Source organism: Poecilia reticulata, chromosome 2 (genome assembly GCF_904066995.2).
Source record: "Poecilia reticulata chromosome 2, P_reticulata-male-v2, whole genome shotgun sequence".
Taxonomy (NCBI): Eukaryota; Metazoa; Chordata; class Actinopteri; order Cyprinodontiformes; family Poeciliidae; genus Poecilia; species Poecilia reticulata.
In genome coordinates, this window is record NC_088831.1 from 42246131 (window position 1) to 42263431 (window position 17301).

Sequence of the window (17301 nt, forward strand, 5' to 3'; positions counted from 1 at the left end):
AAGCACTACATGGAAAAGTAATGAAATAACTAATAAAATGTCAAAACAGCTAAAAAAAAAAAACATTCAACAGAAAAGCCGTTTATTTTTTTTAGTCTCTTATTTAATTAAAAATAATTATCTTAATCTCATCAATTATTAATGTTGAGCTTTTTAATTGAACAAAAATAAACTTTTGAGTTTCTTCATTGTTATGAAGACACTTAATTTGTTTAATTACTTAATTTATTATATTAGCTAATTTTAATTTACTTTTGACTGCAGATGAAAATGCCATAGTATTTTATGTTTTTGTTAATTTTGAGTTTCCTTTTTTATTATTAAACTTAACTTTTATTATTTTAATTTTACTTTATTTTACTTTGACTGCACATGAAAACAATATTTAATATTTTTACTAATTTTACTTTCATTTTTGTCATGAATAAACAATTTGCTTAAATTACTTAAATATTGTTCAAATACTAATCTTTGTTTAGTATTTGTTACTTTGGCTCATATGAAAACTGTCCCTGTAAAACCCAGCAGAGGATGGAGGTTAAAATGCAGACGAGATGTTTACAGGACATCTGAAGGTTGTTCCAGACAAACTGTCATCTATAATTGATCAAGTATTGATTTGTGAAAGCCGAACAAAAGAAAGTCTTGATGAATCTGCTGCTGCGATATGATTTCATCTCAGAGGATTTTAAAAACCTCATGAACATTTTAGACGTTTGAGATGTGAAGGTGAATAAAAACCGACATGTTTTCTGAACCCTGGAGTAACTTCAGCTGATTGATTGCTAAGAATTATTTTTGTTTTTGGTGTTAACAGGTTGTTTATCTGAATTCCTTGTGTCTTCAGCTCCTCTGGGTTCAGATGAAACAGAAAACCTCGCAGCCCGTCGTGTCGTCTGTCTGCGTCCCTGTCGCTCGCCCGCAGGTCCAAGTCGACGCCCAGGAGCCGCCGCTTTGGCCCCGCCGCTCCTCCTCAGCAGGCCGGCCGCCGACTGATGGCTGCCTAACGTGTTTTAGGTGGCCGCTCATGTGCCTGCTGGGCAAACGGGCCGAGTCGACAGCGAGTGTTAACAAGCTGGAAACAGCCTGACGGCAGAGAAAGGAGAAACACAAACGGAGAAATAAATACAGGCAGGAAAATGTTTAAACTCTGAGGACTGAAATGTTTGGTGGGGAAACTGAAGCTTCTTTGAAGGAAGGAATTAGTTTGTTTTGGGTTTTCTGCTTTGTTGACGTAGCCTGGAAATGTTTTAACGATCTGTCCACAGAAACCAAAGACAGTTTTTACTTTTAATAAAATAAAATATATTTCTCTACCAAGGTGTAATGAAGTATTGAGTCGATACATTAGTAATATACGTTTTTTATTTATTATTATCTTTATACTTTGCCTGTTTAAAAATGGATGGTTGATGTTTATTTGAGTTTTGTTCTTCAAACTATTCCTTTTTCATTATGTCAAAACTTTACACGTTAAATTTAAACTGAATTACTGCAGCAAACAAACAAATAATAAAATGTTTATTGTAACTTGTTTTGTAGTCATTTAATCTAATTCTGTCTTTTTTCTGTTTTCACAGAAAATAAGGGTTATTTTAGAATTATTATTTTTAAATATGCTAATTAACAGGTTTCATTTTTATGATTTTGTAATAGATTTTCAGGTGTTGAATTCTTCCAAATCATTACATTTTTTTACATTTACTGCAGTATTAAGAAACTGTTTAAAGAAAATGTTAGAAATCATATAAACAGTAGTTTCAGAATCTGTAGTGAAATCATTTGAATTAATTTTTTTTATTTTACTTGCTCTAACAGGCTGGATGATTTAATTTAAACCAAACGGCAACAAACCTGCAGAAGATAAATAAGTTTTTGTCAGGATCAGGTGAAATCCTTTGTTTGTGGAGGGATGAAGAGATTTGGAGTTAAATTTACAGAATCCCTCTGAACATATTCAGTCATTTTCTCTCTCATTCACTGACCAGATGGGCGCACTGGGAACACTGGGCTGCCTGATGGAGGTAAACAAAGGGAAGTGGGCGCCTGGTTTGGCTCATCCTGATCTTATTTGATGCTCCTCATCTTTAAAGCGTAATAACGTGAGTCATTATCTCGTCGAACTGAACAGTATCTGCTTGTACTTGCCCAAACCTCGGAGCTGTTGACACCATTTAAACTGCAGTAATCATGAGAAAACATAAACCTCATTATCACACAGATGCGTGTTTTCTGCTGATTTACTGCGCCACTTTGACTTCTTGTTTATGTTGGACCATAAAAAGGATCACAGTGATTTACCAACCACTTCCACAGACCTTCAGTCTCTGCTGCCACATATGGACATAAACTATTAACATATTCGTATTTGAAGGCCTGCTGTAGCTGTGTAACATTGGTGACACTTGCAGTTGGTGTGTGTGTGTGTGTGTGTGAATAATCTGTTGTGCCTTCTTGTCGGGGCTTGCAGGAGAATGAATGATTAATCTGAACCACTTTGTGGGTAATTTAGACGTCAGTCTCTCATCCTGTGCTAACTGGATTGTGTGAAAAAGCAGCCGTCCTTTTTCACCGGTCCTTCCGTCTTTAATGTGGACCGGTACAGCCAGCAGAATCACTCCGATGTGTTTCTCAACGTCTGTGCTGATTTATTGGCAACAAGGGGAAGAGAGGCAACCTGCCAGGGAGTCAACAGCCACACTTCTGCAAAAATAAAAATAAAAATAATAATGAATATTAAAACCTGGAAAACTGACAATCTTCAGACATATCTTCTTAAGCTTTTTTGAAAATGTGCATGATATGGGCAGTTGCCCAGGGTGGTATCAGAAAGGGGGGAGGCACACCAGAGCTTAAAAATAAAAGTGCGCAGTGGAGTAAATTTTCCTGAGTGCTGGGAGATTATATTACAAAAACATCTGACAATTGTTTCCATTTTAATTGGTTGGAGGCAACATTACTGAAAGAAACATAACTTTGTGCATATTTATATTTCAAGCGTACAAAGTTAAGCATAGTGATTAATTGTGTCTAGAGTACAAAAACACAAAATCCTTATTTTTGTCTAGTTCTGAAAGCAAACATCTTACACTTCAAATAAGACAAAGCTGACATATAAGTAACTTTTTAGTAAGAAATTGAGCTTTTATTGAGTAAAACTACATTGATGAAAAGTTTCATTTTCAAGTTAAGCCTCCTTCAGATGTTTTCCAGCGTAGATATATCAAATTAGAGTATTAACTTCCTGACGTTTGCCTGCATCTTGTTTTGCTTAATGATCTTCTGAGTTGAGGTGGAAGCTGGGATGCAGGCCAGGTTGAGGAATAAACCTTTTCATTTCAGCTCCACTGATCTCTGATCGATCTGCTGCTCTGTGCTGTCCAGTTATGAACAAGAGTCCTTGACAAACTCCCTCACTCGGGACAGTCTGTCTTTCCCAACACGAGGGTGGCAGGGATTGATCCGAAGCCAGGATTCACTTCATCTGGGAACGCAGAGCGGAGAGGAAGATCGTTTTCCAACGCGACTCGGTGGATGGGACTGAAACGTCAATGAGAATCTCTGGGATGTAATGAAGTTTTCCAAGAATCGATACCAGATAAGAAAAACGACGCGACTGAAGATGGAAATTAAACTTCAATTGCATCAGTTATTCAAAATAATGTCTTTAAAAAAAAAATATCAGAGCAGCTTTTTACCCAGATGTGACAAAATCTCCCACGAAGCAGAAGGTAATGATAGAAACATGGCGAACGCTGCAAAAACACAAAATATCACCAAGTATTTTTGTTTATTTTCCAGATCAAATACTTGAAATAAGACAAAACTAACTTAGAAGAAACTTTCCAGCAGGAAATATGAGCTTGTTTTAAGTCAATTAGTCTGACATTTTCTTTTTGTTGATAAAATGTCACCATAAGTAATTAATCAATTAATCACCGAGCTCAGTAATTTCCACTCCGATGATTAATATTTGTTGAAGGGTCATTTTGGTTGGAGAGGTTTCATAATTTGTTTCATTAATGGTTGTGGTTGTTTGTGCTTTTTATTTGTTTTATTTATTATTTTTGGTGTTTTTCTTTTTTTTTTTTGTGGTAATTTTAAATTTCTTCCAGTTCCAGTGTTAAGTATTTTTCCATAAAATTAAAGTTTATGTATCTTTGAGAGTGAATTTGCATTATAATACCATGAAAATTGTCTCAAAACAACATTATTATTGTTCATCACAATCATTTCTTGGATGGTTTATTGTCCAGAAGAATAATCATGACAGGACTAATTTTTTTTTTCCTATTTTATGAGTGATATTATTGACATTTGAACCAGAAATAACGTTTCAGCAAAATGTAGGAGCTTGATTTAAGTAAATAATTCCTTAATTTTGGTGAAAACGTTCTGGTTACATTAGCAGATTATTTCAATTACAACAAGACATTATTTCCATATTATAAATGAAATAATCTGCAAACGTAACCAGAACTTTTTCATCAATATTGGGAATTATTAACTTGAAACAAGCTGCTGTGTCTTGATGAAGTTACTCGTAAGTTAGTTTGCTCTCATTTCACTAAAATATTTTAAACTTGTTGGTAATATTTTGTGTTTTTGCAGGAGAGGACAGACACACGGGGTCAGGAGGATTTTCTATGTAAAAAGTGAAAAGATAAGAAACAATCTGCATCATATGAACATTATTTTACGTCACAGTTTAAATAAAAAGGTTTTTCTTCCCTTTCTGACAGTAAGTTACTTCAAACCTATTTCACATTTGCACTAGAAACTGGACCAAAACACTCTAACATTTGGTGTTTTTGCAGAGTTTTTAAGAATTATTGACTTAAAAACGAGTTTCTTCCTTAAAAGTTACAAGTCAGTCAGTTTTGTCTTGTTTCGAGTCTTATTTCATATTTCTACTAGAAAGTAGACAAAAACTTGCTAAGATTTGATGGTTTTTGCAGTGCAGTATGCCAAACTCCCACACATGCGCACATGAATCTTTATTTTATTTCTTTCTTTTTTTTTTTCACTATCACACAGCCGGTCGCCGCCTGGCTGTTTTCCCTCGGGGTGTCTGTTATCGGCCCCGCTGCGCCGCCGCTCCGACCAGAGAGCCGGAAACGCTCCTCACCTCCTGCCCCGTGAATCTCTATCTACCCCGGCTCAGAGCTGGTGTGAAAATATTTTAACCTGCGCGAGAAAACAAGGTTACAGAAAGGCGGGCCGCCGGATGGGCCCCAGTTGTTCTTCGGGCCCAGAAGAACAATGTGGCTGTGGCCTCGTGTGAAAACGGATCTGCCTGCAGCACTGGGGAGCAAAAGGACAATGTGTTTTGGTGGCTGCATGTGTGCGTGCATGTTGTGCAGTATTAGATTAAAGCAGGCGAGAGAGAGACGAGATAAGGCACAGTCAGAAAACATCAGGCAGCAGTGACACTGACTGGCCCTGGCAGCACAGAGAGAGCAGAATAAAATGAGCTGGAGTGGGAGAGAGGAAGGAGGTTATTTTATCTGTCAGACAGACAGAAATGTCAAACCATCGGGTAGAGCGGGGAAGGCAAAAAAAGAGCCAGAGACGGGTTGAAGTTAAGAGATAAGTGCGATGCTGAAGTGACGTGCTGAGGGGGAAAGGGCAGAGGAGAAAATGAAGCCATACCTGGATCTGACAGCAGCAGCGCAGACGGAGCTGCTGCACAGGCAGATGCAGGTGTTCGCACCTGGAGCCATTTCACGTCACGTTACCGGAGAGTTTGGATCCACTTTTCAGAAGCAACCCGCGCAATTTAGATGGAACTAGAAAGAATATTCAGGATGTTGAATATTTGATTGTGTACACACAATCAAATTATTAATTTTTGTGCATTTTTGTGCAAAAAAATGCAAATATTTCAGTTTTTTTTGCCAAAATGTTTTTGGTGTCTGGAAAATATGCCATTTCAAAAACTTCTTGATTGTAAAGTCACAACCGACAGGCTCTCCAATGTTACCTAGCAACCAAAGTGGAACTCCAGCACGATTGGTCAGCTGGTTTTACCACTATTTTTATGGGGGGTGTTTTTACCGCCGTATGCGCTGTAGAGGGATTATCAGTTAATGACATGTTGCGTCAACAGCCGTTCTGCTGCGTGTCGCCTTCAGAAAGCAGGCAGGAACACATTATTCTATTTAAACTATTTACAATGAGAACGATCAAATCATTTAGCTCTCACAGCCCACGCAGATCGCCTCTCTTCGTCCAGCGTAACTCCCTCATGAAGCTTTGCGGCGTCTCCAGCTGTTAAGAGATTTTATTTTTAGCACATCGTCTCTGTACTTCACGCTGCCTCGTGTTCAACCTGCTCCATTTAGGATTTCTGAAAGATTAGCTGCCCTGACGGATGCAGCTACATGTTCATTTTCCTTCTAATTGTGACCAAAATAGAAATAAATTATTTTATTTTATTTGCCCTGCTAAATATGGATTTTGTTTTTTTTAATCCAATGTTAGGGTTATTTTCTCTTCTCATTTATCGACTCACCTGCATTCAATGCTTACGGGTTGCTAAAAATATACATTTAGTAGCTTAACTTATTTTATCACATGGTGATAAACAGTTGTAGCATGCTAACAACATGCTAGCTAATGCTAAAACATCAAGATACATTTAGGTAACTACAACTGTGCAGCTTGACTGCAGGAAGAGTCGGATGGCCTACGCCATCCGCTGTGTTTGCAAACAAACAACCACTCTGTACAACGGCTGCTGGAAAAGACAAGTGTTTTATTGTAGAATCACCATCCAGAAACCAGTTGCTGCATTGTTGTTGGTTGTTCAGGAAACTTTAGGAGCTTTTTTAGAGTCTTGTTTTGAAAACCTCCAAATAAAGTCGACCCAATCAGACGTCTGAATCCCCTCAACAATCCCGAAAGATCGGTGGTTCCTCTTTAAGCTCCTCCTTTATGATGGAGGTCTTCACTTCTCAACGTTATTCTCAGCTGCTTGTGTTTGAGATCTTGTTCTTTTGGAGATGTTCAGAGTCCCATGACCATTAGTGAGGGTTTCAGAGCAGATGGTTCAGGAAATCAAAAGTGTTTCCTTCCTCCTTCGCCACAGCAAACTGGAGCAGCTTCCTCATTACTTCAGATGAAACCTGGATCTGTGTGGCTTCGCCGTATCGCAACACAACAAGGCACTTGAACTCCTCAGCCACAGGCAACGGTTTTCATTTGAGCAAAGCAAAACTCTTGGCACATGAATGATGCTGTGCGTAAACTGACAGTTCTTTCAAATTTAAAAGTAATATTTGGTTTTAAATTAAGATTCTGAGTCACTTTTGTTTATTTCCACAAAAGACCCTAAACAATGGTTAAAGTCAAACTAATTTTTATTGTGTTTTCACTCAACAAAACTAAGTGCTTCGTTTTTTGCTCCCTTTGTCTTCATTTTAGTTGAACGTTTATCTAAAACACTGAAATACCGTAAAGAATTTCTTCGTACGTTATGTTTTACTTTAAGTTTTGTTTAACTCACCATCACAAACTGTAAACAAAGCAGAGGATATTTTTCCAAGACGGTGTGAAGTTTCAAAACAGTTTCCGAAAGAGAGAAGAGCCGGTATGCGGGTCATTTGTCATCGTCAGACACCAACAGACACTGTTTCCATAAGGATAGACAAAAGAATTCCTGCCTAAGATCATTATAAAGCCATTGAGGGAAACCTGGTGACGATGTGCTGCAACATGCGCGCCTCTCTTCCTGCCTCCGGGACAGAACCAGCGCTGGGAACCAGGAAATCACGTCCGCTCAGCACTTCTGTCAGTGGAAAAAGAGACAACAGGCGTGTCAATCATTCGGTCATTAAGGCCAATCTGTGGGAAAGATGAGTCTGAGGCTTCACATTACTGCTGCACATGTGAGGCCTCACATTACTGCTGCACATGTCCTTCTGAGGCCTTACATTACTGCTGCACATGTGAGGCCTCACCTTACTGCTGCACATGTCCTTCTGAGGCCTTACATTACTGCTGCACATGTGAGGCCTCACCTTACTGCTGCACATGTCCTTCTGAGGCCTTACATTACTGCTGCACATGTGAGGCCTTACATTACTGCTGCACGTGTGTTTCTGAGGCCTTACATTGCTGCTGCACATGTGTTTCTGAGGCCTCACATTACTGCTGCACATGTGTTTCTGAGGCCTTACATTACTGCTGCACATGTGCTTCTAAGGCCTTACATTACTGCTGCACGTGTGCTTCTAAGGCCTTACATTACTGCTGCACATGTGAGGCCTTACATTACTGCTGCACATGTGTTTCTGAGGCCTCACGTTACTGCTGCACATGTTTTTCTGAGGCCTCATGTTACTGCTGCACATGTGCTTCTAAGGCCTTATATTGCTGCACATGTGAGGCCTTACATTGCTGCTGCACATGTGTTTCTGAGGCCTCACGTTACTGCTGCACATGTGTTTCTGAGGCCTTACATTGCTGCTGCACGTGTTTCTGAGGCCTCACATTACTGCTGCACATGTGTTTCTGAGGCCTTACATTACTGCTGCACATGTGAGGCCTTACATTACTGCTGCACATGTGTCTGAGTACTCACACACTGCACATGTGTTTCTGAGGCCTTACATTGCTGCTGCACATGTGTTTCTGAGGCCTCACATTACTGCTGCACATGTGTTTCTGAGGCCTCACATTACTGCTGCACATGTCCTTCTGAGGCCTTACATTACTGCTGCACATGTGAGGCCTCACCTTACTGCTGCACATGTCCTTCTGAGGCCTTACATTACTGCTGCACATGTGAGGCCTTACATTACTGCTGCACGTGTGTTTCTGAGGCCTTACATTGCTGCTGCACATGTGTTTCTGAGGCCTCACGTTACTGCTGCACATGTGTTTCTGAGGCCTTACATTGCTGCTGCACGTGTTTCTGAGGCCTCACATTACTGCTGCACATGTGTTTCTGAGGCCTTACATTACTGCTGCACATGTGAGGCCTTACATTACTGCTGCACATGTGTCTGAGTACTCACACACTGCACATGTGTTTCTGAGGCCTTACATTGCTGCTGCACATGTGTTTCTGAGGCCTCACATTACTGCTGCACATGTGTTTCTGAGGCCTCACATTACTGCTGCACATGTGTTTCTGAGGCATCACATTACTGCTGCACATGTGTTTCTGAGGCATCACATTACTGCTGCACATGTGTTTCTGAGGCCGCGCATTACTGCTGCACATGTGTTTCTGAGGCATCACATTACTGCTGCACATGTGAGGCCTTACATTATTGCTGGACATGTTCTATTTTTGTTTAACTATCTCAATCCCCAATAGTTCAAAAAAGTTTGCCAAAACTGGATTAGAATTTTTTTTTAACTTGGAGATTAAAATGAGTTAATGGAAGAATCCAGGACTTCATTTTACTTTGACAAAAGAAGTAATTTTCAGCTGTAGGATGGAGGAAAAAGAAAAGGTTGCATCGGTTTGGTTCTGGGTTTAATAATAAGCTGAGCTTTGAAGCTCAGCTTATTAAACCTCTTTCTGCTTCAAACTGTCTCTGTTTGGTTGATTTTTAGGCGTAAAATGTCCTCAGGTTAAAGAAAAACAAACAATCCTGCATGCATCTGAACATCCTCACAATGTTGAGGGAGAGTTGATTAGTGTCTAACTATTAAATCTTTTGAATACATAATCCAAATCCTTACTTACATTTTCCAAACTCGTAACTAACATCGCTAAAATCACAACCTATAAATTTACCAAAAGAAATCTTGAAAACATGCAGCTTGTCAGGAATTTAGCTCTGTTGTTGAAATGTTTAAATTACTCAGAGGGAAACCAGGTAAACTCTCAACCAACCAGCCAGTTAAAAACTTACAAACTGCTTTTTGAGGGCAGAAGTGTCAGGTGGCCACGTAAACGTTCATAAATCTACAGCATGGAGGAGATTTGACTCTTCATTTCTACCCGACTCCAGTCGACTCTCACCTGCTTGTGGATTCACAGATTCATGAATTTCTCTGCAGTTTATATAAAAAAATATTTTAAAGAAATTTCAGCTTCGGACGCTGAAATTCTTACTGGCTATCGTTTGAAAAACAGCCGATCCAGGAGAAGTATTCAACTTTTCTCACCTGTGATTTTACACTTTTTGGTTGTCGCCCCAAAAAGTGATGAAGACGACGAATGTTAGCTCCTGCGTTAGAGCCAGCGTTTCATTTAAAGGTTTATTTGGTATTAAAACTATTAAAAACACTAAGTTACCAGTGTACTTTGTTACCGTGGTTTTTTCAGGTATCTGCACCTTACTTGAGTATTTGTCTTTCTGGTGACTTTTTACTTTTATTCTCTACGTTTTAAGAGAAATATCTGTACTTTCTACTCCTTTTATTTTCAGGCACGGCTCGTTAATAACAGTAAAAAGCCACAGGTTGCACAAAAAACATGTAATAGTGTCAGTAATTCTCCATTCAGTTGGATGCAACTGGACCATATCAGTGTTTATTTTTATTTCTATACCAACACAGATGTTACCAGCAAAAAGGAAAAATAATGTTTTTGCCTGAGTAGAACTTAAAGTATTTCAGTCACTTTGTATTCTTGAAGGTGAAAATTAGTTCAAAACATTTTTACTTTTACTTCATTAAAACACTTCATCCTGTACTTTTACTGGAGCATTTTTTCATAAACGTATCTACTGAAGTAAAGAATGTAAGGATGTGAGAAAACATGAAAACTTTGTTCAGAATGGAAAACTGGAGTCAAACGGAGTTCATTTGTGTTCAGTCAGCCTTTTAAAATGGTTTGTAAGAAAACTGGAGGTATTTTAGCAGAGGAAGGTGAAAGGAGGACAGAGTGTGAAATTGGTTTTCATGTATGAAATGTAAATGTAAAGATGAAACTGTTGGCGTCTAAATGGAAAAGCTTTAATTATTTTTGTTATTTTGTGTCCCTATGAATAATTTGTGTGGCTGAAATGTAAGAATTCAGCACTTCATCCAATGGAGCTGATGCAGATGAAAACGTTTCATAATGTATTTAGATCTCCCTAAATGGAAAACATTAGAAACACAAAGAGCTTTCCTTTTATTTATTAGCCATGTTTTTGATTAGTTTTATTTAAAATCTAAAACATTTAGTGCTTTTTTTTTTTTTTTTTTACCCTAAAGCTGCCTTGGTCACACCCATTTATTGGACTTGATTAAACTCAAAGATGGTTCCTGAAGGACACGGTTGTTTTTGCAGATGAGAACAAAGCATGTTTACTGGAGCAGCGAACTGGAAACCAGAGCAAATAAAAGTTAGGCTTCGGGTAACCGTCATAAAGTCCTGATGCGAGTCAGTTTATTTGGTAAACAGCAGAAACTACAAAAACTACAGCTGTGAAGGTTTGGGGGGGTTTTGTCAAGAAGTATGTTTGCTAGGGGAAAAGTTAACTGGGGCAATTTTAGCTCCTTGTTATTTGAAATGTCAGGATATTTTTAGTCTTGGTTGAAGGCAGAGTAACTAAAACTATACTTAAGTAAGTCTAGAACTACTTCAACATATTTTTACTCAAGTAAAAGTAAAAAGTACCAAGAAATTAGTGAAAAAAATCTACTCTAGTACTGAGTAACTGATGAAATTATCAGACATTTAATATCATCAAAATATAAAGTTAAGTGGAAATTTTTGCATTTTTAGGACAGAAATGACAAATTCAAAAAATATTAAAATCAGGCAAATCAAATCAGTTTCTTTCAGTAAAGATGAAACTTTAATAAAAGCTGCAGGTGTGTGTCTGTGTCTGTCTGGTGGATTTTTGGTTAAAACATGTTTGTTTTTCATTCAGTCGGTAGAAAATCCAGAAATTTTACTCAAGTAAGAGCAGAGATACTTAAAAACACGTATAAAATACTCCTAAAAGTTACTTTTTTCAACTAAATGTAACTTCCAGCTCTGGTTGAAGGAATGTTTTATGTTTGCTATAAAAATCTAATTTCATTTGTTTATTTTTGATCTCAAGCTTCATGACACATAATTAACGCTTTTCCTTGACGCCTCCGGATGGAAACAGTTTTACTTTTGTTCTGAATAAATAAAGTCTGCTGGTGACAGAGTCGCATGTTTCTGTTCCTGAACACCTGAGCCCAGCTGTAAGCCAACCTTTCTGTTTACACCTCCAGTTTGACGGCACTGAACAAAGAACAATGCTCAGCCTTGTGCCGCGACACAAAGCAGCTTTAATGTGCTTTGACTAGGCCTGAGTGGAGCAGGGATGGCTGAGCATCTGGGCTGTCACTGACATTATTTATGACACCTGTGTGTAATTGTTTTGGTCTCACTCTTTGTTTGATAGCTCGCTGTGTTGCGCTGCGCTCATGCCTGCACACCGGAGGGTTTCCTGAGCCAACCTGAGCGGGTCAAAGGTCGGAGGCGCCTCAGAGTTTTTCTCACAGCGGATAAACGAGGAGCTTACCGCTAAAACCGGGCCGCATTAAAGGATCAAAGCCCAACGTTTCACAGCGGCGTGTCGCGCTGTACATGAGAAACTCTCATCGCTCAGGTACGTTTCAACAATACATTACGGGCTCATGTAAACAGACCACACACAGCTGCACGGCGACTAATTACCGTGTTGTGGATGTTCTGTCCTTATTCCGTCTGAGAGGCGCTGAGCCAACGCAGTGCTAAATGTTTCAGCACACGGCAGGAAAACTCAGATTTCATCAGGGTTATGCTGCCGATATAAATCTAGAACATTTAGATTTATTATTTCTATCAAATAAATGAACAGTAAGCTTGATGCTAAATGCTCCTGCAGAAAGGAATTACATCACTTTTATTTGACTGTTTCTTTAGTTATTTAATCTGGGAAAATGATCATAACTGTGTCATATTATCACTCGGATCAAACTGTAATAGATGTATTTAAATTAACTTTGTCCATATAATTAGCCTGATCTTATTATAGGTATATCTTTTTGTATATAAATCTGATTGGAGACATTTGCTGCATATTGATGTGACATAAATAAACCAGATTTATTCTAAACCTGGATTTTGTGTTTTAAAGTGTATTTCTCATTCTAAAAAACAGGCTTTTTAAGTATTTATATTCATTTATACATTTCATAAAACATCTCAAAGGTGAGGCCTTCAGCGATGTGATTGCTTTATTTATTCAGCTTTATTTGTTGATATAAACCTGAAGAACTCTTAAAAAATGACAGATTATAGGGTTGGAACAACATATTCAGCTTCTGTTGCTGTTCTGCTCTGTTTTTGTTTTGAAAATCATTAAATGAAGAAGAGGATTTTCAAATTACAAACTTATGTTTTAAATATTCTTATCTTTTCACGCTTGTGTCGGCCTACATGCAGGTCGGTTCTTCTGCCAAAGAAGCATTAAAAATGGTCTTTTGTTAAATTAAACTCAGTTTAACCTTTAACAATCTGTTCTGTGTGCAATTAAACATCTCAATCAATTGAATATTTAATTAGAGTGTATAAAATGTACTCCAGCTTTCTAAAAACAGTGAAATAGTCCTTTAAATTAAACTATGCACCAGGCAGCTGAAATATTTCCTTACACTGCTTTAAAATAAATCATTTCTCATCTGTACAGTAACTCTATTTTCTACTGGGACCTCAAAATCCTGCAACCAAAATGATTTAAAATGCTGGCGTGTTGCCCAACCAGCTTTATTAACCCAACTCAAGTACTATTTCCTGTCCTACTTCATAATAAGAGCCTTAGACATAAATATGTCAAGCTTCATCTCCAATATTTATATCACCAGGCGGTAACATACTAACCCATTGAGAGACAGCTTGTATTTGACAGGAACTACTCTTGTGTTTTAATATTGCAGCATTTCTCATTAGGTCATTTATGAAATGCTGTCCAAACAAATGAAGACGCCTCTGAGTTGGATGTCTGGTTTCTGCAGTGCAGAAACATTCACTGTCATGTTGGAACCACAGACGTAAATGCAAAGTCCACCTGGAAGTCTATAAATTATTTAGTGATGTGAAAACCAGAGTAGAAATCAAGCTGCCTGGATGTTGCAGGAGGATGAACAGGAAGTCTGCAGTGCTACGCTGCTGTCAAAACCATTTTTATTCCACCTTTTGGGTTTGAAATAAAGCTACAGACTAAGGATGGGCCTGAAACAATCACTGGTGAAAAACGTTGCTCAAACTGGAAGGATGGCAACTTCTGTATTCTGGAGCTCATAAAGAATCCTGAGAGTCGGAATGATGTGGATTTACTGGAGGCGCCATGAAGGACACCGGAAGTGAGGGACGGGAAATATTTGGACAGAGCGACTGAAATAGTTTTCCAAAGTTGTTTTTTGCCAGTTTTTTCATGGCCTCTACTTGTTCGAGTCGAGCTAATGTGTCTGTGAACGCAGTTTGGAGCAGCTAGCGTTCAAACACCGACCCTTTCCTCCTCCCTCCTGACGTGTTGATCAAATACCAACTTTGCCTGAATTCACACCACATGACTTGTATCACTGTGTCATAAACGACGTTTCCTGTTACACCGCAGCAGCCTCGGAAACGTACAGAAGACGAGATGCTAACCAGTTTTTGTTCCATACATGCTAGGCTACATGACCGTGCGGCTTGTCTCCATGGTTACCAATAGTTAGACGCAGCGTACCTTCTCCATAATGCGATATTTGATATCTTTAATTATGCTTACATATAAAGTATATGAACGTTAATTGTCTTACCTTGTAAAAAAAAACAAAAAAAAAAACAAAACGAGCGTCCTGTGATAATTTTTAAAGTGAAATCAACTAAATAGAAGAGATGTGAGGTTACAGGTGTCTGTTTTTAAAGGAGCGTGACGTCACGTGCAAAGGGTTGAACCGACCAATCTTGTTTCCATGGTGACAGCCCTAAACAGTTGTAGGTGGCTTCTGAGACACACAGTAAACAGGAAAACAAGCAGTTTATATTCTATGACTTGTAAGCGTAGTTTATGATTAGGGTTAGGATTAGGGATTATGGTATGAAGAGCGGCGCCTGGGAGCGTCAAAGCGGCAGAGCCGGGTCCGCTCTTTAGCGGTCCGCCAGCTTTAGACGCGAGACATTTTTGTCTTAAATGGAGGGGAAAGTGTTTGGTGAATAAATTCCAATCAGAAATTATACACGACCCGTTTCTTGATCCGCTTTCTTGACGCGGTGTGGTCTGGATGTTTTGTTGCCGCTGAAGTGGGGTGTGGCCCGCAAACATGGAGAACCACTGGAGTCGGGCCACATGTCTGTGGTTGAGTTTTGAACCATACAAAAGAAAATGAGCTTCACTAAATTGACTATTTCTACATGCATATTTGTTTTTCACCTCGGACGGCATCAGCAGCCATTTTTTTTCTCTAAAAGCTTCGATGATAACCAGTTCAGATCCGTCAAAAACAGCATTATTCTTTTCAAAACCTCCCTTGTGAGACGTCAGTTTCACAGTTTCTTGGCTTGCTGTGTGTGTGACAAAAGACAGAACAATCATCACAGTGATTCTGTCTGTCTGTCTGTAAAGCTTCTGGCTCTTCTTCTTCTTCATTTTTTGCATACCTTGCTACCATTTCCTGCAGTAAATAAGCACCCAAACAGCGCAAGCGACTCCCGCCGTTGCACACGCCCTGCTCGGCTACAATGCTTGCCAGAAGGCCTTTTTTTTTTTTCTTTCCCAGTCTTCTGTCATGTACGCCGTCACCCGACCCTATTATTACTTCTGACTGTAATAGGCACCTCTGTTCCCAATCAAGTTTTTACTTTCTGGCAGATAAAGAAAACAGTTTTGCAGCAGACACGTTTTATGCCGTGCGCAGCGTCTGCCGTGTCATCGGCGCTGGCCGCCGGCCCAGCTCGCCCAGATCGTTCACACAGCACTCGAACCGCTCATAAAGTCCAGGACGCTGTCTGCTTCACTAGGTGGTCTGTCTTTACCGTGCATCCAAAGCTCCTGATCTCCACGCAGTGACAATAAGCACTTTCTGCACCGACAGACGCAGGAGAGAAAAAGTGAAAAGAAATCAATTGAATGTGCAATATTCTGCAGGTTTGTTTCTGTCACACCTCCACGTCTGAATTATGTGCTTCAGCCTGCCTTTTCCTTTTACCTCGCCCCGCTTTCCTCTGTCCCTCTCCAGCATGTCGAGGTGTTAGATGTTGTTTACATAAATCTTTCCATCTCTCATCTGGGCTCAGGGAGGCTTTGCAAGATGATGCTGTTTGACAATGTGCACAGGAATAGAGAGAAAAACAGAGCAGGCCGAGGTAATCACCGGGGACAGGCAGGAAATAGGAGCCAAGTCACCCAGCAATTGTCTATCAGTTTCCTCGCCCTGTTATCTTTGTCACTTTCTGGAGACTCACTCGCCCACGCTGCCACATTCATGAATACAAACACTCATGATCTGTGCTTTTTTATTTATTTATTTCCCTGCCCTTCCAGAAATCATACACTGCAGACTGCTGTCTTTCTGGAGAGAAACTGATTGACGGAGAAAGTTCATTTTCATCCTGCGTCTTGCGGTCCGCAGCGGCCTGGTTTCCGCTGGGACAAATTTACCGGCAGCTTGGAGAGTTTAATGTGGAGAAAAACTGCAACTTCCCACTGAGAAGCAGAATTTAGTTCAACGCTGAATCTGTGCTTTGGCTCCGATTTAAACCAAGATTCTCTCGGCCGCATAGAAAATATAGGCTGTCGCTTTTCAAAATTGCACGGGTAAAGATAAGGTGTGTTGATTGGAAACAAAGAATCTCAGTTTCCCTGCAAAAAAAAGAGAGAGAGAGAGAAAAAAATAACCTTCAACACTAACAAATACTCACCCACAGGCAAGAGATCCAGAAGGAATAATCTGACTATAAATGATTTCATTTAATAGCAGCATTTGTGGATTTAATATAATTTGTGGACATGAGCAGATGCTCTGTTCGGATGAAAACACAAAAAGGAGAAAACATTATTACTGATAAACTAAGTGCATTTGCCTTGGTCTGACTGTTCAGCCTCGCCTCAGGTTTGGATCGACTCAAATCCAAATAAAAATGGCTTCCAAACCCAGGGAGGAAAATCGGGTTTAAAGCAGAAACACAGATTTTTCTGAATGAATAGAAATCTGTTTATTTTCACAAAGCCTTTGACACATTCCCAATAAAAAGTGGGCAGATATTTATTAGAGCACCACAGCTTTTTGGTGTTCATCTGCTAACAGTGCAACCGATTGTAACTTCCTGCTCAGCAGAGGTTGTTGGTAGTTTATTGAGACGCTTTATACTGGAAATAAAATCCAAGGCCTTCCAAAATATACCAAGTT

At 39.3% G+C, this 17301-nt stretch overlaps 2 long non-coding RNA genes across 11 annotated transcripts in view; one reads left to right on the forward strand and one right to left on the reverse strand.

Moving 5' to 3' along the window:
* The window catches only part of LOC103461797 (uncharacterized), an 82315-nt gene extending 81200 nt beyond the window's left edge, over positions 1–1115 (forward strand). For all 5 annotated transcript variants that reach the window (XR_014086663.1, XR_533195.3, XR_533194.3 and 2 more), the window contains one exon: positions 848–1115. This is a non-coding gene — a long non-coding RNA (uncharacterized LOC103461797). The remainder of the gene's footprint in view (positions 1–847) is intronic.
* On the reverse strand, positions 996–16712 carry LOC103461796 (uncharacterized). 6 transcript variants are annotated; one of them, XR_014086669.1, is made up of 6 exons: positions 14713–16712; positions 7696–7789; positions 5653–5789; positions 3330–3484; positions 2451–2703; positions 996–1086 (listed from the first exon to the last, which is right to left on the reverse strand). It is a non-coding gene; the product is annotated as an uncharacterized LOC103461796 (long non-coding RNA). The 6 variants fall into 6 exon arrangements; XR_014086664.1 differs by having other exon boundaries at positions 7508–7789; positions 14713–16708; XR_014086666.1 differs by lacking the exon at positions 3330–3484 and having other exon boundaries at positions 7508–7789; positions 14713–16706.
* Between the last annotated feature and the right edge of the window lie 589 nt (positions 16713–17301).